The 24,113-nt window shown below is 34.2% G+C and overlaps 1 long non-coding RNA gene across 3 annotated transcripts; it reads right to left on the bottom strand.

Moving 5' to 3' along the window:
• Nucleotides 1–8,240: 8,240 nt before the first annotated feature.
• LOC127847818 (uncharacterized) lies at nt 8,241–23,877 on the bottom strand. 3 transcript variants are annotated; one of them, XR_008034181.1, is made up of 8 exons: nt 23,825–23,877; nt 23,243–23,380; nt 19,093–19,229; nt 13,271–13,505; nt 10,564–10,667; nt 10,246–10,322; nt 9,535–9,661; nt 8,241–9,302 (listed from the first exon to the last, which is right to left on the bottom strand). It is a non-coding gene; the product is annotated as an uncharacterized LOC127847818 (long non-coding RNA). The 3 variants fall into 3 exon arrangements; XR_008034182.1 differs by lacking the exon at nt 23,825–23,877 and having other exon boundaries at nt 8,241–9,326; nt 23,243–23,454; XR_008034180.1 differs by lacking the exon at nt 23,825–23,877 and having other exon boundaries at nt 8,242–9,302; nt 23,243–23,454.
• Nucleotides 23,878–24,113: the final 236 nt, after the last annotated feature.

Here is a 24,113-nt window from a genome sequence, read left to right as displayed (position 1 = left end):
GTTTGAGATCGTTTATTGAAAGAATCAACAAGATGTGCATATATTTTAATATATTATCAATACGCATATTATCACACCTGATCCGTTATTGCCCTAATTCTTCATTTCATTTAAGGTGTTGGAAAATCTTAAACGCGAATCAAAACTGAAATGGACTTTTGCAGGCAGAAAGACTACTAAATGGCCTTTAAATTAATGCGTAAATTTCGTACTTTCCAACACAACAGAGTTATAGTATGTGGCCGCAAATAATGTTCAACCTCGATTTGGAAACGAGACGGAAGTCACCAAAGTCGTATATACATGTCAAAACATATCGAAATGTTTAATCAAGAGTAGCTCCAATTACGACTCAATCAATGCGTTTTAAAGAAAAGGCCTTGAAGATGCTGTGTGCAAAAAAACATCTAAAACTGTCAACTATTTATCACGATACGCAGTCTTGAACATCAAAGTGATCCGCTATGGGTAATGATCCGGTAATGGTAACTTGACTGTACTTGATTAAAGCTCATACATGTATACAGTCATACTTATTAGTAAGTAAGCCAAGCGGTCACGCATTTGCTTGCAGATCTAAAGATCTTCATTTCGAGCCTCATTTTCTTCAATTGTTTTTTTTCGCAACTAAATGTTCTTCTTAAAATACTTTTATTATACAAATATTTGATGTACATCATATATTGATAATCCTTGTGTTTGTTTCTTTAATCCAAAGTTTAGTTAGTTAACGATCATTTTGGCACCACAATATGAAATTACTACACCCCGATCAGAGATCTTTTAATTTGCATTTGTTTGATGCCTATCCTTATCCTATGTGTTATAACTTGTCATGCGCGACTCAATTATGTATAAAGATGTTGATAAGATAACACTAATTTGCAAACTTCTCAGCACAAATCTGTAAATTTTACAAAACAATTTGAGTAAAATATGTGTTTAAAATTAACATTGAATTCCGATTTTAGAACGAAAATGAATGGGCATATTTTATTCAAAATGTTTGGTTATTTTCACCTATTTTAGCAACATTTATATTTTGCTTTGTGAATTGTTGTAGTTTAATAATTGTATGCATGTCTCGACATACAATTTTGGTTTATGGTGACCATGTAGACACAAATTCTTTCCCAAAAAGTGTGTTAATTGTTACTATTAACATAGTTGCGATCTTTATTTTAAAATGAAATCTTAAGCAGGGGAATGGCCATGAATGAAAGATCGGGAAAAAAGGTATTCCATCCCTCATAATCATTGCATGTAATATCGTGTTATTACGGAGTATGTTTGAGAGCCATGGACATCACAAACAAAGCAATACTAATTCGTCTCCATGACGTTCTGTTTGAGAAGTTGATGTCCATCGCATACAGCCGTCTACCGATGTAAGGCGAACTAACGATCTTATTATGAATCAATGGTAAGCGTTTTTTTTTTATTATTCTTTTATTCAATCGACATACGTAGCAAACGATATAATCATGTTTCGTGTCTTATTACTGTTCACTGAATTTCAAATTATTTACCGTAATAGTTTTTTTCATTAAAATGCGTGTGAAGACACTTTTTTATTGTAATTCACGTTGTAAAAAGCTGCATAGCAGATCTCCCGATAAGTCGTTCTGCCAGCTTAAACAAACCGACGCATTCACTTAAAATTTTGCAAAACGTTGTTAAATGTTAAAATCAACACATGTTATACCACGCTGTATGGAGTATAAGGTAGACACCCACTGTATGTACATACATATGTTCGTATTGTACAATATTGGCTTAAAGTTGTTAATAGTGACAATATTATCATGCAAACTGTGTATAACTAAGCAATCAATGTTTGTAATAAACGGTATAAAATTGGGTATTTAATGTAAAAAACGTTGTTAAATGATTATGGATTTTCTTATACATTCGAAAATGCAAATACGATTAGTACAAATTTGTTTTTATGTGAATTAAAATGTATAATTATAAATACATTTTAACAAGAATGGTTTGGCAATATGAATAATAGTTCAGTTTTAGATATGTATAGGGTACTCAACACATCTCTTGAATATGAAACGTCCTGAGATTTACTGGAAAAATAGTGAATTTCACTATATTACTGCCAAAACGTTTGCGTACATACATAGCCCAATGTAGTAACTTCCAAAGTTTTATGCCAGTGTAGTGACTTGCCTAGTGTGCATGCTAATTTCATGACTTACATAGTGTGTGTGCCACTTTAGTGACTTGCGTAGTTTGTATGCCAATATAGTAACTAACTTAGTTTGTATGCCAGTGTAGTGACTCGCCTAGTGTGTATGCCAATTGCATGACTTACATAGTGTGTTTGCCACTGTTGTGACTTGTATAGTGTTATGCCAATGTAGTAACTTCAACAGAGTTATGCCAGTGTAGTGACTTGCCTAGTGTGTATCATTGCATGCCAATTTCATGACTTGCATTAATGCGTGTGCCACTGTAGTGACTTGCATAGTTTTATGCCAATGTAGTAACTTCCAAAGTTGTATGCCAGTGTAGTGATTTTCCTAGTGTGTATGCAAATTTTATGACGTACTTAGTGTGCTTGCCACTGTAGTGATTTGCATAGTTTGTATGCCAATGTAGTAACTTTCATAGTTTTTATGCAATTGAAGTGACTTGACTAGTGTGCATGCCAATGAAGTAACTAACTTAGTTTGTTATGCCAGTGTAGTGACTTGCCTAGTGTGTATGCCAATTTCATGACTTACATAGTGTATGTGCCACTGTAGTGACTCGCATAGTTTGTATGCCAATGTAGTGACTTCCAAAGTTTTATGCCAGTGTTATGACTCGCCTAGTGTGTATACAAATTTCATGACTTACATAGTGTGTTTGTCACTGTAGTGACTTGCATAGTTTTATGCGAGTGAAGTACGTGTAACTAACTTAGTTAGTATGCCAATGTAGTGACTTGCCTGGTGTGTATCACTGCATGTCAATTTCATGACTTACATAGTGTGTGTGCCACTGTAAAGACTTGCATAGTTTTATGCCAATTTAGTAACTTCCAAAGTTTTATGTGAGTGTAGTGACTTGCCTTGTGTGTATGCCAATTTCATGACGTACATAGTGTGTGTGCCCTTGTAGTGATTTGCATACATGTAGTTTGTATGCCAATGTAGTAACTTTCATAGTTTTTATGTCAGTGTAGTGACTTGCCTAGTGTGTATGCCAATTTCATGACTTACATAGTGTATGTGCCTCTGTAGTGACTTGTATAGTGGGTATGCCAATGTAGTAACTTCCAAAGATTTATGCCAGTGTAGTGACTTGCCTAGTGTGTATTACTGCATGCCAATTTCATTACTTACATAGTGTGTGTGCCACTGTAGTGACTTGTATAGTTTTATGCTAATGTAATACATTTCAAAGTTGTATGCCAGTGTAGAGACTTGCCTAGTGTGTATGCCAATTTTATGACTTACATAGTGTGTGTATTACATACGCAGGCGTTAGTATTAATTATGTTCGCAATAAAATTACGAGCGCACGCTTTAGTTACTAAATGAGACCGATATAGCTATTACGTGCGCATGCGATAGCTGTTACATGTGCACGCAATAGTGATAACGTGCGCAATAATATTACCCACCGCTATCAAATGCATACACACATTGACAAGAGCTGTGATGTAATCTGTTTGTTATGAGTTCTTTTAAACTAACAGCGGTGACGAATACCACTGGGGCCGCCTTGCGTAGACGCCGTACCTTTTCCGCATAGATTGCACTATCTGAGGGCAATATGATTTAAAATCACGTACTATTTCACAACTTAATAATTTTCCTAAATATACAGATTCTTTATTTAAGACTCAAAAGACTAATATAGCGTATATACAATTTTATTATTGACAATAACATCAAATCAATCATAGTGGTGACAACACTAAGATGAGCTGGTAGATTAAAACAAATTTCTAGCTTGAAGATGTCTCAAATTTCAGTAACTCGTTTTTAGTCACGGATTCAGACTCTAAATGTTTGTGAAAAGGGACGCAGGACCCAAGAAAAGCTCATTTTTATTTTTTGGCAACCGACCACCGAGGACAGTGTGACCCATCACCGAGGACAGTGTGACCCACAACTGAGAACAGTGTGACCTGTCACTAATGACAGCGTATTACAGGTCGACATGTCTACATGTATTAAAAAAATAAGTTAAAACATGTAAATTTACATATGCATTTGCAATGTTGATAAGCAAGCTTTTAACAGACGCTTAATATATCCTTATGTATGTTGGTTTGGTGGCTGCTTTCTGACATCTTATTGGCGTATAAGCAGGTTTGAAGGACGCAACACAACACGCCGATGGCTCCGACCCTAAACGTTTTCTAGCGCGTCTATACAGCGCCTGCAGAGATAACGATGTCAAAGATGTGTTTCTACGGCGTTTAATACGCACTCTCTTCAGTGCTTCTTGGAAAAGTCATATTTTATTATTTTGAAAGGCGACCCTATTTGAAATAAGGTCAAAGTAATCGCGCCCACATGGCTTTCTGTGCCTAGTCACTGCGCCAAACGTTGCCGAAGACCGCATAACGAGCACCTTTGCGTTCTGTGTATATCTTGGAGGTCGTAAGTGCGCCATGCAAAGACCGATGTGCTGGAACTGGGATTTAATGGTGCATTGACATTAAGAGAGCTATTTCATTAGTGATAGTAAATACGCGAGTAGGAGATAGTTATCACGTGCACACACTTAAGTTATAATGTGCGTTACGCTATTATAACATGCGCCCTTGATAGTATTACATACGCAGGCGATAGTGTTGATCATGTTCGCAATAAAACTATGAGAGCACGCTATAGTTACTATGTGAGAATGATATAACTCATACGTGCGCATGCGATAGCTATTACGTGTGCACGTAAGAGTGATACCGTTCGCATGCAATAGCTATTAGACTCCTCACGCGATAGCTGATCAATGAGAATAGGTGTCTGATTATTCGTTAATTTTTACTTAAGCTTTTGAAGTATTTATAAAATGATTGCTTATCACATAGGGTACGATTTTATTAACAAAAATTTTAACTTCATAATTGTAAAGAATTGTTAATGTGACACTTCGAGTGCACAGAACATCATTTGCAGTAGTACATCGTTTTGAATGAAATATATATCTCGACAAAATCGATTTTCATTAATGGCACTGTAGTTGCGTATAGTTTTCATTTACACGGTTATTATAATAGTAAAATTCCAGTTCGACTGCAGACCTCTATCGCAAAACAGACCTTGTGATTATTATTTCCTTACGATACAAACTTTAAAACGTCTCAATATTTGAAGTACCCGTTAATTATATTAAAGATATGCAATCAATTAAATGTAAATGAAAGATTTGGAAATATCTGGCATTTAGCGAGTGACCTTCATTTATAAACTTAACAGGCTGCATCGTCGAATGAGCAACCATTCGTACAAGATATATATGTACATTAATATACAATATAAACTTAATCCGTAATAACTCGTAACAATTACTTACTGTATTTATTCTTGATTTTCAGATATATGTAAATTTTTCGATTGTGTATATTAATCAGTAGAGTGCAATAATTGTCAAATGGTCAAATAATATCAATCTGTAATTCAATTATATCCACAATTGTATAAGTGTAAAAAAGACAGAATAGCCAAAACATAAATTATTATTCAACTAAAACCGTTTTTATTAAATATTAATTTATTGACTGTTAAATCACTTGAATTCGAATGAACAAAATTTTTGCGCAATACATATGCAATTGTGAAAACTAGTCCAGGAAGTTATACCTTACGACAAGAGATTTAAAGTTTAAAAAAAAATAGACAATGTTAATCTAAGATATCTGATTCATTTTAAACAGTCACTTTATACGCAAAATGATTAGAAAAGTAGACTGTATTTGCTAACTAACTTACTTGGTGAAAACAGCAGCTAAACTGAACAGTCGTTAAACATAAGCTACACAAAGGAGTCACTGATTAGAATCGGGACATAATTTTTAAGCACACATTTAGTAATGAAGCTTTCTTTAATGATGCCAGCAGTAGTTGTACACAATATTTGATTCACATAATTTCATAGTTGAGCAGGTAATTTTATATTATGTATTTATTAAAGCAGTCAACAAAGCCTCATCCTTGAAAATAAGCAATTTAGTGCCATCACACAGGCATAAGGCAACAACACATTTTATTTTTGTTTAGATTTTTCAGTCATAATTATACAGTTTTGTTTAAATGTTTTATCACTGTCCATGAGATGAATTGCAAGTCTTCAACTTGACGTATAAGCTCTGCACACTGATGTATTCCAGAAAGAAGCCTTTAAGGTGGTCGCCTTAAGTGCTGTTCAAGATGTGGAACTGATCATGTGAGTCAGTGGTTCCCATCTCCAGGGCGTCTTGCCTTTTCATTAGCGCTGGCAGTGACTTGGGCGCTACCCGTCTAGCAGACTGAAGAGTGAGCACCTGTTCCAGCAAGGTCGACTCTCTGCACTTTTCAAGAGCACTGCACATGAAAACTGGCAAAATAATTCATGAAAATCACATTTTTTTCAGTATTTGCCTAATATTAAGACACTCAAGATATGAATATCAGATTCTGTAGTAGAAACAAAGATGCACACATTGTTGAAAACAAACCCTTTTCTTTTTAAAGCAAAAAAAGGTATTAATTATAATTAATTGCCAGGACAAAGTGATGGGCCTTTTTTGTAGCGTGGAACTAATGATGGTGTCTTAATACTAATGATAAATCACATAAAGTAAAAATACATATAAATATTGCATATGTGTGTGTGTGTGATAGAGAAAATCATCAAAAACTTAATATCTATTTTAATATGAATATTAAATATAATACACTATGACAACACATTGTATAATTTATATGTACATTATGCGAGTTGCTGCTGATATGGGATCCCCACCAGGATATTTACCTGGATTTCCTCTCCATATGGAAAGGTGTGTTTGCTTACACTATAAGGATTTTTCCAGTAACAGCAATTTTGCTTACAATTATTTCTGTCATCTACATTAACTATTTCCATTAGTCTTGATACATAAATGTGTAAATACATGTTTAAAGCTCTTTTAAACAAAATTCATTCTTCATCTGCTTTTGAAGGCAGATGTCACTTTATTTATGACATGTTCCATAGGGGCTCGCCTTTAGAGCTGCCCTGGATCAGGATCTCGTGTGGGTTCCCATCTCCAAGGCAACTGACCTTTTTACAATACACATTTTTGTTAAAGAAACAATTAAATGCATTTCTTATGTTAATTGATTATTGTTACGGATTGAAAATCACAACAGATAACCTAGCAGCGTGTTGCAAATTTGTCGTATTTATTTACATGTGTTGGTACAATTGAGGCAGTAAGAAACTGCAACAAATAAAACAAAACAAATATTTAAATAACTGCCAATGCTAGAGAACTACAATTGTATGTTTCTTATACTAGGATAGTAGCAGAAATAACTCAACATGACACAAAGTTTGTGCAGCATAAAATATATTTAGATCTATATGACTTTTCAATATTCATATACAATCAGAGTTGTAACACTTAACGAGAATAATAGTTGGATTACTTGTACTGTAAGAAATATCACTTTTTAATTGATATAACATGCATTAAATAATCTCCAATAATTTAAACACAACACTATGAAATTAAATTGACTAGATTGACATGAACAGACACTAAATAGTATTGTGGAACAGTCATTTTCTATCAAATTATCAATAAAATTGCTACAATCGCTACACAGTTTCCAACTAGTACAACAATGTACAACAAACAGATACAACACACAGATAAAGTCAAATACATGAACATGTGTACAAAGAACACGTGCTTGGAAAGCGAAATCATTTTATCACAAATTTCTTCAAGAAAGAATAATGTACACAAAAATTATTTAGCTTAATAATAAAATTTACAATAATGTTACAGATATTAACACTTACATTATTCTATTCAAAGGTTCCATGATAACTTAATTAAGAATACATCAAAATTTACATTGGCTAAATGCTGTTACTGATGACACAAGGGACTCGTCACTATATACCTAGCAAGCAGTAAAGATGTGCTGGTTTATATTCGTCGGCTGAATGCCCGTTTCTTACATCACAAGCTGACTGTTGACTATCATCTTCAGTATGTAGCTGTAGCCTTGGGAAATCCATCATTGATGGTTGAAGTTAGCACACAACTACTCCAGCAGGGAATCCCGATACCTGTTACAAGTCAGGCCAGGTGGCTTGACAAAGAAGATGGGGCAATGCACGTCTTCTGTAATTGTTGAAGTTAATGGTTTATACAATATGAACATAGCACTAATAACTGAAATCAAACACAGTTTGAACTGGATATATATGTGTATATCTATGCTTGCTTATTTGATCTTAAATCCTGATAAAGTTGTTAGTGTCCAAACATTTACCAATCAAAAATGAAATAATTTCATGTGATGTTGGAACTCAAGGAATCATCTGTATCTGGGATGTCTTCTGTGCCTTGAAGCCACCATTAATCCAACATTATGTATCTAAAACAAATTGTCAGTTATACAGTCTATGACAGATATACATAATAGTAATTAATCATCTAAATGCTTAATACATTTTTTAACCAAACCAATGAACTTTTCTTATCAATACCTTATTACAGTACATGAACTAACTACAAGAACAGAACACATATAAAATAGCAACAACTAATATGAATACCAAACATGTTAAAACATATTTACAAACTCAACATTGAAGTTCTTCTTCGGATAAAATAAGGAAAGTGAAGTATATGCATTCAATCATATAGTACTGCACATATTTTTCTAAAATATTTAACTAATTACACATAGTATTACCAAAACAAAAAAATGCTTACACTATTTGTCTTAAATCGTAAGAAACATTAAAAACATTTACAAACACATGTTCCATATAGGTGAAAGTACAATAAAACTGAGGTTGCAGTTCACTCTTATTAAAATATAATAACATTATGAACAGCTCAATTGAATAATGGTGACACATGTATATAACAAGTATTTATTCATTTTGTTATAAAATGTACCTTGTGGGAATGATATGCCGCACTCTTTAAAAGGCAAACTATTGGCTGCTTGTCAGATCCGAGCCCAATCTTTGACAGCAGCTACCTCATGACTCTCAATATCACATCTCTGATGATCTGGCCTCTGACAAAGTGCCGGAAGGCTGCCTGGGCTGACCATGGAGACTTTAGGCCGAATCATACGTAGCTGCCCAGAGGGTAACCAATGGAACTATAGATGCAGACTCATGACAGTACATGTAACAACATTAGATAAGAAAACAGATTGAGACACATACATTAATTTTAAAATGTAAACATTGTGACTGCCACTGTCATTCAACTTGTGCATGTGAGGTTGATCAACCAGTTCCGAAATAACAGAACTAGCTGGATGTATATGTAAACCTATTTTCAACATGTTTCACACCAAAGAATACCTTGCTTCATGCTGTTTTGCACCCCCATATGTCTTATTCCAGCATTTCAGACTGCCTGTGCTGGGCAATGTATTCAAACTGCTTGTCCCAAGTTCCAACATCAGCGACTGCATATGGCAAACTCGTCCTGAAGATTTGAACATTGAACTATTAAGGGATATAGAAAATTAGAATTTATACAAATGACCAAATGTTCAACAGTATTGTGTGAATAAAAATTAAAACCAATCTTACTGACCCCAAATAAGGACAGTGTGAACTTATACTCAGATCAGTGTAACCTACAAATGGGAACATGTAGAAACACAATGAAAATAATGACATATATATTCATATTTTTTAACAGAATTAAAACTGTAGACATTCTATTCTATTTGATAAAGGTAATTTAGGACCAAAACAACAAAGCAAACCATCAGTATTTTTGGTTTCAAGTAATCATTCATATAATTTTATGAAACAGTAGTCAGCACTCAGAACAAAATTGTGCTTGAAGTCCACAGGCAAAAAAAAATAAACATTAATCATTAATAATTTTACTGCTGCTTTTCTTGATTACAATTATACATTTAGTTGTTGGTAAATATAAATTCCTTCTTCATTTAAATCTAACTTGTGAATGTGGGTTTTATGGACAAATTCCCTGTCAACTGAACTAGCCTGAGGTACATGAAATCTTTTTCTTTCAAAAGGTTTCACAGAAAAGAATACCTTGGTCCATGTAGTCAGTTCTGGATCTAGGCCATCTAGTTCAACATCTTAGTCATGGACACTGCAGTCATCAAGAACTGTATAATATAAAAAGTAATATCTTATCTAATTAGGACAGTGTAAAGTCAAACTGAGGACAGTATAACATTCGAATAGGGACATGCAGCAATGCAATGAGGTGTAGTTCTATGTGACCCATCCTGTTTAATTTAAGTGAATTTGTAAAAAACGGCCATTCTCACAGAAGGAAAAAGCCCTGATTCAGCTATCTATGATGTATGTTGTTTTATCTCCACGATCCATACAAATTATTTATACCTCAAAGTCCTCACTTCTTTGAATATTGCAGACTGCCTGAGCTGGGTAATGTAGTCAAGTGGCTTTACCCAAGCTCCAACATCAGTGTATAAATCAAACCTGTCCTGAAGATTTAAACATTTATTATTAAAACACATACAAATACCGGTACTAATTAATACTCATAAACTTAATGAAAAGCTCGAAAACTGTATAGATGTACAATTAGTCAATTATGTTGTAAAAGCTTGCATAGTGAGTACTGTGTAGTGACTTGCATTGTATGTACTGGCTTGCATAGTGTGTACTGGATAGTGACTTGTATTGTGTGTACTGGCTTGTTGCATAGTGAGTACTGGGTAGTGACTTGCATAGTGTGTACTGGCTTGTTGCATTGTGAGTACTGTGTAGTGACTTGCATAGTGTGTACTGACTTGCATAGTGTGTACTGTGTAGTGACTTGTATTGTGTGTACTGGCTTGTTGCATAGTGAGTACTGGGTAGTGACTTGTATAGTGTGTACTGGCTTGTTGCATTGTGAGTACTGTGTAGTGACTTGCATAGTGTGTACTGACTTGCATAGTGTGTACTGTGTAGTGACATGCATGTAGAGTGTGTTTACAAACACTCATGCCACTAAAGCCTGTATTGTCATGAGTTATCACTTTGGGATTTTGAAAATCATTTTGATTTTTATGCTATTGTATTCACTATGGGATAATGCAAATTGGTGTTTTTTATTATTTTTTATTATCAGGACCAGTATATTCAGTATCAGACAAGTAGGTCCTGTGGACCATCCCCTCCCATCAGTTAAGTTCAATCCCTGCGCTAGACCATTATGTGGACGGATTTACTAATGGCAAAGACAATCATTATGTGTCCTGCATCAAGATGTCAGGGGAATAAAAAACTCTGTATAAATAAAACTGTAACTTTTAATGACTTAACTTTGTTTGCTACCTATCAATATATGTAACATAGTAGCAAATATGACACAACAACTTAAATTTCTTTCTCACAAAATGACTTGAAGACTTTGATCACATTATAACTTCAATGTATTGTAGCTACATGTAGTTCAGGTTCAGATAATCAATATTTTACTTATGAAGTTTTGCTTAAGTGGTATCTCTATAAAACCTTCAACAGGGTATATCTTTTGCTGTAATTCAAAATTATTAGAAGATCCTTGAAATGACTGCCAAAATAAATGAAATAATGTTATGTACACATACTTTCCTATCAAAAAGTATCGATTGACCAATGGAAAACTGCTATCTTCTCCAGTTCTTGTCTATTATCTCGATCTTCTATGTAATCGAGAATTGTTAACGTTTGCGTGTGACAGTATTACTCATAGCCATTTTTGCGATGTATTTGGTGTACAGAGACAGAATGACCAGTAGCGAAATTTAACGATTTATATACCGGTATACTGCCATTATTACCTATGCTGCGAGTGACACTAATTAGTTCTTTCTTAAGTGCTAAAAACAACCCCAGATGTGTGCAAACAACACTGTCACTAATCTACTGTTTTCATGCTTCACTGCGTGCCATAGTAGGCCGCAAAATATAGTGTGTTACTAGCTAGAACCGATTTTCTGCTTAAGTTAGAGAATTCTCAGATTAAAACATGTCATTTAGTTTTCATGCTTGTCGGATTTTCGGAAGCCATAGCTGAAGCGTGATATATCGGTCAGCGCGATATACTGGTCTGCGATATATCGGCGTTGCAGTGTACTTTAAACAATCTTGGTAGAGTTCCACCAGACGATGTTTCATGCAAAATATCTAAGCCTTAGACCTTGCAGTTTTTTAGATTTTTTTCCTTTCGGTTGGCATGGCAACCAGGTGTATGCATGGGGGTATAATGTGGGGTGGGGTAATTTATTAGATGATGTTTAAAAAAAAAATGGGGGGGGAGGTTGGGGGGGTGGAAGGGATTCTGGGTAGGGGCGTGGGGTATTGTTTGGGTGGAATCCATTGTGGTATTCAGGTAAGTGTTGTTTTGTAAAAGTAATAATAAAATGTGATCATTAATAAAGAAGTAATGGCAATTTAAGAAAAATGTTCAATTATCTAAGTGTAACAGGGGCATTATGTAAAAATGCTTGATACAGTGGTCTGCTCTTGTTTATAGGTTGGGGTCATGTTGGTAAACAAGTATGCAACATATAAAAGCAATATGTCAAAGGATATAGGAAATATTTGGGGTAGTACGCAAACTTTAACATAGATTTATCAATAATATGCATATTCTAAGTATAAAAGGGGCAATAATTATGACAAAATGCTTGATAGAGTTGTCTGCTCTTGTTTATAGGTTGGGGTGCTGCTGGTAAACAAGTATGCAAAATATAAAAGCAATATGTCAAGGGACAATGAACATAAATGGAGTAGTACGAAAACTTTAACATTTGCTGCATATTCTAAGTGGAAAAGGGGTCATAATTATGACAAAATGCTTGATAGAGTTGTCTGCTCTTGTTCATAGGTTGGGGTCATGTTGGTAAACAAGTATGCAAAATATGAAAGCAATATGTCAAGGGACAAAGAAAATACCGGTATTTGGGGTAGTACGAAAACTTTAACATTTGCACGCAAACTCAGACGCAGACGCTAACGCCGGGGTGAGTAGGATAGCTCTACTATATATATTTCAAATATAATAGTAGAGCTAAAAAGGGCCATTTAGAGGTAACATTTCTTTATTAATAAGTACCTTTTGCCCCCATGGATATGGTTCTGCACCATAGTTATACACAACTTCTTCTCTGCACGAGAGATGACGCTGGCACAGTCAACTGTAGCATCTGACCAGTGGCAGAATGTCACGGAGGGCAACAAAATATAAGCTTGATAGACCCTCCTCCTCAAAGCACTGCACTTTGCAAATGCCGTGGGTGGAGTCATTTACAAGCCTTCCAAAACTGCCATCTTCTGTAGTTCCATCAAACCTAATTGAAAAAGAAATAAAAAATAAAACTTATTAGGATTTGTAAAAGTTAATCAATATATATATATTTAACCATATAGTATATAAAATATACATAAATATTTAATATTTATATGCAAGTCACTACAGTGGCACATACACTATGTAAGTCATGAAATTGGCAAACACACTAGGCATGTCACTACCCAGTCCTCCAGCCAGCTTTTCAAAATAGAGGGGAGCGTCCACAAAAAGGGCACATTTCACGCGTAATTTTGGAAAATAGGGCATTTGGTTATAAATATACTTAAGTATATACTTTGGTTATACTATATACTTATTAATTGTAAACATTAAGTGCATTGGATGACTTCACCAATTGTATGCTGTTCCTCATTTTGTGTAATGAAATTACAATAAATATATTACTATCTACATTGGCGCTAAGGAAAACAACTTAGCAGCCAATTTCCTAACCGACTTGGGCTAGCATCCGACTTCACGCATTAGAAATATGAAGATATCATATTTCTGTCCGGTGTATGTGGGGGGGGGGAGAATTTTGATGTTTTTTTATCACCTATCATCATTGAACTGCATGTTAATCTTTCAGGTTCCAGTTTCAGCATCAGTGGCCTTTAAGAAGAAAATGAAATGAAGAAAACATGAAATAAATTCAGGGGTTTCACTGGGTCAAAAAAAACGTTGTGACTGTCACTACTTAAATTCGTTGCTTTATATAACTTTGAGCCAATGTTTGTCCACAATAATCATATTAATTAAAACAAAAATCTATATTGACAAATTAAAAGTCTAAACAATGATCAATGTCACCATGAAATAGCATCCAGTCTGGAGATTAAAATGAAACATTGTTATTGTTAATAATAGGATATATTTATTTCACAACACGTTATTTCAACTAATGTCATCAACGTTGACAGTTTTGTTAGGTCGCGAAAATATATGACAATATCAACATTACATTTTACTTGCAGAGTGATTAATCCTCCTTCCAAACAAGTTCTTTATTTGTTGAAATAACAACTGTCTGCCCCTATTTATGTTAAAATTTCTCATGATTGAGGACAGACAGAGTTTTAAAGTTCAGAAATAAAATCCAAACACAAATATGTTTTCCATGCCGTAATTTGGGACTAAAAATTAACCGCATATTCGCATTAAAAAAGATGATTAATCTTCAAATGTTTATAGGTATTTTGAATTAAAAATCACTATTTTTGCAAACAAAAAATATATAGCCAAAGAATTCAGAAGTTTAAAAAAAATCAATAGTGCTGAGTTTGATTTCATTCGAGTGTGATTGTGCCTAACCAAGCGTGACCTCAGAGATAATCTTTCACAGCATGTTACTATCGTCTGCAACAAAAGGCTAATTAGTGATCTGATAACAAACCATGGCCTTGTTTGTTCACAATGTGTTGACTAAATACACCCCAGGCAGTCATGTAGGGCCTGTTATCTGTGTATTCATGTCGATGTTTCTGGCGATTTATACGGCCTGAAAGCAGGAATTTAGAAATTAAAAGGGCATTTGACAGAAAAATAGAGGGGCGCTTTTAAAGTGGGCAAATTTTAGAGGGGCGCAGCGCCCCTCTATTTATTGCTAGCTGGAGCACTGACTACCAGTCTCAGCCAAACATGTCCGGACCGTCGGACAAGTCCTGTAAAGTTCTGTAAGGTTTGGCTTGTCGGTCCTGTAAATTTACTGGACCGAATGTTCGTAAAAAAAGAGAACAATTTGTTAGTTTGTATTATTGTATAGTTTCGTTTACTTCTCTGAAAGTTTTCAGAGCTGTAAAAAAGCGATAGTGTCTTTATACACATGCTTTTCTGTGCCAATGCTCTTTCAGCTGACAGAATTTTCCGAGGGCACCTGATTGGTCCATTTTTGTGCATCTTACAAATGCCGGTCAGGACGGTCCAAATCCATAGCGGCCTAGTCGCTTAACAAGATAATCATAAATATGATCATTAAATGATACAGGTATCAATTTGTGTGGTTGTAAGAGCAAAAGTAATGTATAATAATGATCATTGTCATTCGAACCGTTATTTTCTTGGCTGTCAATGTCCATGCGTGCAAAAAAGCTCGTTTTCATTTATCAAGGCTGTCGTCGGATAAGGCCGTATTGACCAGACTCCTAACTGACATGCGCTCTAAGTGAAGCTTAGGTAAACAAGTATCGGCTTCTTTTGTTTTGGCAAATGTTCTTTTATCATAAACACCTTGATCCCATCAATGAAAAGTTATTTTACTTTTATATTCTGTAGCCGGTAGGTCTTAAAAAAGAGTAGGTCCTGTATTTTTTCCCATTTAACAGGACCTACTGTCCTATAAAAATATGCCTAGTTTGGATTTCACTGCACTACACTGGCATAAAAAGTCTGGAAGTTACTACATTGGCATACAAACTATGCAAGTCACATCGGTGGCACGCACACTATGTAAGTTATGAAATTGGCATAAACACTAGGCGAGTCACTACACTGGCATACAAACTAAGTTAGTTACTGCATTGGCATACAAAGTATGCATGCAAGCCACAACAGTAGCACACACACTATGTAAGTCATGAAATTGGCATACAAACTTTGCAAGTCACTACAGTGGCACACACTCTATATAAGTCATGAAATTGGCACACACACTAGGCAAGTTACTATACTGGCATAACACTATGAAAGAAACATTGACATAAAAAATGCAAGTCACTACATTGGCAGACACACTAAGCATGTCATGAAATTGACATACACACAAGGCAAGTCACTACACTGGCATGAAATGTATGTTAGTGACTACATTGGCATACAAACTATGCAAGTCACTATAGTGGCACACATACAATGTTAGTCATGATATTGGCATACACACTAGGCAAGTCACTACACTGGCATACAACTATGGAAGTTTTAACAATGGTATAAAAACTATGCAAATCACTAGAGCAGCAGACACACTATGCATGTCATGAAATTGACAAACACACCAGGCAAGTCACTACACTGGCATAATACTATGGAAGTAACAGCATTGGCATAAAAACTATGCAAGTCACTACAGTGGCAGACACACAATGCATGTCATGTAATTGGCATTCACACTAGGCAAGTTACTACATTTGTACACTGGCATAAATGTATGGAAGTAACTACATTGGCATACAAACTATGCAAGTCACTACAGTGGCACACATACTATGTAAGTCATGAAATTGGCATACACACAAGGCAAGTCACTACACTGGCCTAAAATGTATGGAAGTTACTACATTGGCATACAATATGCAAGTCACTACAGTGGGACACACACTATGCAAGTTATGAAATTGGCATACACACCAGGCAAGTCACTACACTGGCATAAAACTATGGAAGTTACTACATTGGCATAAAAACTATGCAAGTCACTACCAGGGCCAAAACACCAACTTTGGGGGAAAGGGCCACAGTCTTTTTTCGGAAAAAAGACACAAATTTCTGGCTTGGGAAATGAAAAATACTGAGGTAGATTGGAAATTTTGAGAAAAATGCATGTTTTTAAAGAAATTTCTGTAGGGGAAAGGGCCTTTTTTGTTTCAGTGTTAGAAAAAAAGGCCCCTTCCGAAGAAGTTTTTTTTTGGCCCTGACAGTGGCATACACACTATGCATGTCATGTAATTGGCATACACACAAGGCAAGTCACTACACTGGCATAAAAACCATGGAAGTTACTACATTTACATAAAACTATGCAAGTCACAACAGTGGTACACACACTATGTAATATAAAGAAGTGAAACTCCAGCTGCTGGAGCAGTATTGAATTTTCATTAAAAACAATTAGTTGGTCCTTTATTTAAGGCAAGTGACCGATTGCCCAAACAGTACAAAACAGCACAATACAGCACAATACAAACCAACATAAACACAAAATATGAATAAAGCTGGGGTCACCGCCTTGGAACGGTCAATGCAAAGCATTGGGGGTTTAAACCGGTTATAGAGCGCTCAACCTCACACTTGGCCCAACAATATTCATAATACATTTAAGTGTAAATAAAATTTAACGTCATAGCATTGTAACTCAAATCAAACAATAATAAAAGGGAATTAAACGCATTCAATTTAATTACAATTGAATTACTCAATGGTATTGAAGATACCAGAGCAACAGAGTTACAACTTTTTGACGAACGATAAAATGAAACTACAAACAATTGTCAACTACGTTCCTTCTTTATAGAAAAAGATTTAAAAATATAGCGTCATTGAGTTAATAGTTCAGAAAATCATCGCACAAATACAGGAAGAAGCAGCAATAATGGGTGTAAAAATTCCATATTACATTGCTAGGTTGTTTATGTGACTGCTAAAAATTATATTAATACTAATTAAATCAAAAAAGAAACGCCTATCAGAGAGAAAATATAAATAAAATTGAACGTTATAAACCCAATGACCTATGCATGTAGCTTACATGTACCCAGGAACAGAGAAAGAGTTATGACGTAATTGACACGCGAAGATACAATGATGTGAACAAAATCCAGGGGCGGTACCGTAAAGTAATAATAAAACTATTAATGGGGGGGCTACTGCAAAATTGTACTACTAATAAAACAAGTTTAGTTGATTAAATATTAAGAATCAAATATATAAAAATAGTAATTCCATTAAAGCGACATTATTGGAATCAAACAGTATATAGGAGTTTTGACAACTGACGACAGAAATGATTTGATGTACGATTTGAGTCCAAAAGTAGTTTTCATGCAGATTTGTTCATACGACACAAAGACACAATTTTGTTCAACAGTGAAAAATGCCCTAATAAAACAAGTTTAGTTGATTAAATATTAAGAATCAAATATATAAAAATAGTAATTCCATTAAAGCGACATTATTGGAATCAAACAGTATATAGGTGTTTTGACAACTGACGACAGAAATGATTTGATGTACGATTTGAGTCCAAATGTAGTTTTCATGCAAATTTGTTCATACGACACAAAGACACAATTTTGTTCAACAGTGAAAAATGCCTATAATATCACTAATGATTCCAAATTTATATATATATATATATATATATATAAACCATTCAACTTGTTTAATTTTTAGGTACTAAATAAAATCTTACAGTACAATTTAAGTAAGACAATAAGTACAATTATTGAACATATAAATTTAAACTTAACATTCTTGAAAAGCGGTTGAATCTTTTTATTCCACAGTGTCTTTATATGATTTTAAAAACACGTTGAAGAATCACAGCAACAAAAGTTGGTGAGCATAGTTAGTGCGTTAATTAATTAAAGTCTTTTAAGATTATGGCCCAAGGGCTCCCTGATGCTTAAAGCGCCTGGGGAAATGCCTGATATCCCACCTAAACTTTGTTTGTGAGGGTATAATTTTTAAGTAACGATTACCATCACATAACAAAAAATTTTTGTAATATGATTATAACAGTATCAGAGTATGGTGTATGAATTTATAAATTTCTATGACAAAATAACATATTTAATACACTACAGAAAAAGAACATGTTTGGCCATACTGGGTTTACAGAAAAAACATTATTTGTGTTAAAGATTTATACATACCAACACTTTTTCCCCCTTAAATCGGAATTCAAACACATATGTGTCATTTCCAATCGGCTCCTTCCTTGTTATCATTCCTTCATATTTTAGAAAAATATCCCCCTTTTCGATGGGGGAATGTGTATGCACACATCTTCCTATAATTAAAGAACATGAAAACATATTATTGTTATAATTACAATCTAGGGCAGGTGTTAATCACCCAAATTTGTGATGAAACCCTAGTCTGATCATTTTGTGAAAATAAGCACGTTATTTTCTCAAAATTGTAAAATTTTAGAAACAATATAAACATGGTTGAGAAATAGGCACAGTACTTTGACCATTATCTTTATGATAACACACACATGCATTTTTATTGAGCCCAAGATAAAAGATCAAATACATGAAAATTTATACTCTTGAGTGTTCATTTATTTATTCCAGTTGAGAATGTTTAGCTCAGTATTGTGATAAAAAACACATCTTTTTGGAATTGTGAAGTATTCTGAAATAGGCCTCTGTTTAATAAGGTGAAAACGCCTTTTAGGGGTCTATGGTTTAAAGGAATTATCGCAATAAATTTGGCAAAGGTGAAAAATACTGGTAAGCATCCAGGTACATTGTAAATGCGCATCTTGGGGGAAAAAACAGGCTGTAAATATTGTAACCAAGAAAATAAAGGAACAATAAAGGAATATTTTCCCCAAAATATAGGAAATTTTGAAAATTTAACACAGTCATTTACATTTGTAACATGACCATGTGGAGTTTTTCGGACTTCCGTGATTTTTCTTCCCAAATTGGGAAAAGTACTTGTACCATGCCAATTGAAAAAAAATTAGCGCGAAAAACCCTGAAGTTGGCTAAATTCCCGTTGTGAAATGTTCCAATTGGGAATTACAGGTTGTTTTAATTGCTTGATATCAAAAGAAAAAATCTACTCAAATATTGATTTAAATTGATTTTCGCTTTAAGTGTTTAGTGTAAGTGCTCATTTTATTTGTTTAATTGCAGATAATTTTGGAACAAAATTGACGGAATATGCCTGCCTTTTGGGAAATTTTGAGATAATAATTTGCATGTGTTCACAAGCGTTGACACTCGTGCCTAGGTTTAAGTGGCCCTTTATTTGGCAGATACTTACTATTAACACAGGTGTCATAAACATTAGTGACACAAAGTGCCTGCCCCCCCTCCCAACAGGTGGCGATTGTCTGTCCAGTAATTATAAGCAAGATTAATAATGCTTTCACTTGTATCTTGAACCTTGAAAAATGCATGCAGTCGTGCGTTGTTTTATCACTTTCTTCGTCTTAATGAATAAGTTTTATAATATTGAAGAAACAAAAGACAATAAGTTTTTGCATATTTCAAATACTAATCCAATAAAATGGTGGTTCAGTAAACATAAATGTTTTAATGCAATCAGCCAATGCTTGCACTTTTAATCATCATCAACTGCATCATCATCATAATCATCACCATCGTCACTCATATAGTATAGATAACCTGTATCTGTCTGTTTTTTTTTTAAGGATGACCTTGTAAGCATGTTATATAATTATTACGATCATTCTAGTATCAAAATTATCCTTAATACAAACATAGAAGGCTCATCGTACATCAGGGTTCGCACCAATCGACCGCCCCCGGTTTTAACTGGCAGTTTTTACCGGTTAAAACAGCCCCGGTCAATACTCCCAAAGTGGTCATTACTGGTCAATACTGGTCGATTGAACTTTACCCCCAATTTTGATTAATATTCCATGCTTAATTAAACAATATTGATAATATAAATTAAACAGACATGTTGCCAATAATGTCTTTAGCTATTAATACCCACTATTTTATACCTGTTCATGCAATTTGTAGGCCAATCTCTCAAAATTTTGCAAATGAGTCAAGTTAGTCAATTGGATTTTTCTAGTCGATTGAATTTTTTTTTTCAATTCTAACGAATTATGAATGCTCAGAAAATTCTGTGCTTGATTCAACAAGAACCTGTCAATTACTGTGTATTAGTTGTTCCTCATGCCCCACTGTCTCCACAGTCTTTCACAGTCTTCTCACCTATACAGGTTAGGGCACTTAAAACTGATAATAGGGCCTTTCATGGCACCTTTTTACACAACCCTTACTTGTCATGTATTCTTGCCTTGATTTCTTTAACAAAATAGTGAAACAATATTTTATTTTCCATTGATATATAAAAAAAAACATTATAAGAAATAATTATTAAAAGAAAGAAATTATTGAAAAGACGCGTCTAGAGTAGACCCACAATTGTAAAGATTATTTGTTGCCAAAATCAAGAACTTTGATTGCTTATTCATTTGAAGACCAATTGAACTTTAAAATATGAAAACCCTCCTAATCTTAATATAGAAAAGAGACAAGTTAGAAGTAACTATTAAATTAATAACAATAATAGCAAGTTATCTCATTTTGTTTGAGTGAAATGAAATAGCCTAAGGGCAGATTTTCTTCATTGTCACTATCAGAGCATGCATTTTATTACCAATAAAGGCTAGGGGCCAGATCATTTATGACCCAAGAGACCACAAGAGTTCTGTTTGTCCATCAGCTTATCAAATAGATCTATCAATAGATCAGTGAAATACTATGGTAACTACAATAGCAATAATACTTCAGTAACAGATGTGATACACTGAGATAAAGATATTGCCTTAGTTCTTTTGTATTTGAGACTGTTTCCATAAATAATAAAGAAGTATTTTTTACAGCTTTAAAGATTTTTTTACAATTGATAACTCAAAAAAGTTTATCAATTACAGAATAATGATTGATTTAATAAAGAATAGCTTAAATTCTTCCTTTGTCATGTTTAAATGCTACAATTTTCAATCCACCAGTATTGACCATTAATGAACAATATTGACCGGTTTTAACTGGGTATTGACCACCGGCCAGGTCAATACTCAATTGACCGGTCAATATGCCAACCCTGTCGTACATCAGTGGTATTTATTTTGATCGAGTAAGTTGTTGACACATAAATGATGAAATCATTGCTATATATGTATATATGTGTACTACAATGCGCCAAATTTATATATATATTTATTTGTCAACTGAAGAATAAAATAATGTTTTATATTGATGTTATTATTTTAATATGATGAATTATTTGACTTTTGTACGTTCTTCTTCTTCTTTTATAATAATGTTAAATACTGATACATTATGGCCATGCGTGGGGGATTAAAAAGAAATAGATTGATAGCTTACCCGAGTTACTCAATCCACTCAGGAAAATCAAGTGATAAAAAAAGGTGCAAAACCTAACACCTTAAGAATTGAGTGGTATTTGGTATGCCATGTGATGGTGATGGCGTGTGTGTCTAATGTATGGAGTGAATTGTGTAGGGGATTAACGTCAACAAGTACGAAAATTTAGAAAGAATATTTTGAAGGTCGCGAAAATATGTGACAAAACAAAGTGTGGCCCAAGATCTGTTACGGCAGTAAGAATAGAAAATACTGGCACACTCTGTGTAAGTTGCCTCAATACCAGATCTTACAAATAGGTTTAGGGTTTCTCAGCTGGAAGGAATAGATAGTGAGTTTGTGTCTTCTTAAAAAGAAAGATGAACCCAACACAGGTTACACTCCACTAGAGTTCATTTTACTCTTTAATTTACATCCTACATTTGTGTATTACAAATACACACTGAACTACAAGTATATTTGAACTAACAGAGCTCCAGATAAATACGGCTTTTTCATGAAGGTTTACGCATTTATTTTTATAAATTAGACGTACAATTACGATTTTAATATGCACAAAACATTTGACAGGGCTTCCAAGTTGAAGACCAATGGACACTGAACCTCAATCATTTAGGCTAATTATTAAAAAAATAACAATACAATTATTCCAAAGACTATGGTGTGGTGTGATATATTTCTTAAATTCATTTATTGTATTTACGCATTCATTTTAGAAGTTCTTACTTATTTTCTGATGAAAACATGACTTACTGCATATATTTTCCACATCAGTAACCAGCGCTATTGCCAACCAGTGACTGTGCATGCGAGAAAACTGATTGTAAGCAATAACAATCAACTCGTCTATATAACAATTAACTTGTCTATATGATGAATCTTCACACAATTAAACGCTTTCCTTCATTGATGCACATACCTTTTTTCTGGGTGCCTGGAAACACTTCTTCATCCCGTTTTAGAAACAAGTCCGTCCCACTTATCACCTCAAGTTCTTGAAATTCTTTCTTTGAGGTCTCATTGCAGACATGATTTTATCACATGGTAGAAGAAGAACCTGATGGAAAATTGTAAAGTTACCTATTGCACTAAACATTTAAGTCCTCAACAAAGTTGCTCAGCACCTGTACAATGTAAAATGCTGAAGGGTACGAGCTTAGAATAGGTACGAACTGACCAGTTACCGATTATGATTCACAAAACTACAATCAATTAAATCATATTTCGCAAATACTAATGGAAATCAAATATTTTTTATGTTTCCGATAATGTTGTAGTTGAGCTTTTTTCCACATCACTTAACTTGTAAAAGGTTAGCTTTGAAAATGTTTATTTTGATACAATTACAAGCGAATGACCTTTGTTAGTCAAATCGTATCTGTTTATATCCGAAAAGAAACAGTTTAACAGACAACGTGCGCTTTATTTCATACAAGAAGAACATTAAATATTTAACAGCCTAATATAGCATTTATAATTAACGTATTCAGCATACAAATACCTTATATTTAATTCCCCAGCTGAATCACGGTCTTGGAAGACATTTTGGAAAACACGCGCATGCGCACAATTAATGGAGCAAAATGTGTGAGACATGAAAATGGCAACATCGCGCAAGAGTGTACGACAACACACAATTGCGAATAAAAACCGCCAAGTCAATTCCATGGTCAAAATACATTTTTTTTAAGTAAATGTCAAATTGAGCAAAAAAAAGCAAAATGTCAAAGTCACTACCAGGTTTTGTGTAGTGAGTTGCCAATATGTAGTGGGTTGTTTGGTGTGTAACG

Source organism: Dreissena polymorpha, chromosome 10 (genome assembly GCF_020536995.1).
Source record: "Dreissena polymorpha isolate Duluth1 chromosome 10, UMN_Dpol_1.0, whole genome shotgun sequence".
Classification (NCBI taxonomy): domain Eukaryota; kingdom Metazoa; phylum Mollusca; class Bivalvia; order Myida; family Dreissenidae; genus Dreissena; species Dreissena polymorpha.
Note: the sequence above shows the minus strand (reverse complement) of the source record. Positions and strands in the feature narration are given on the sequence as shown.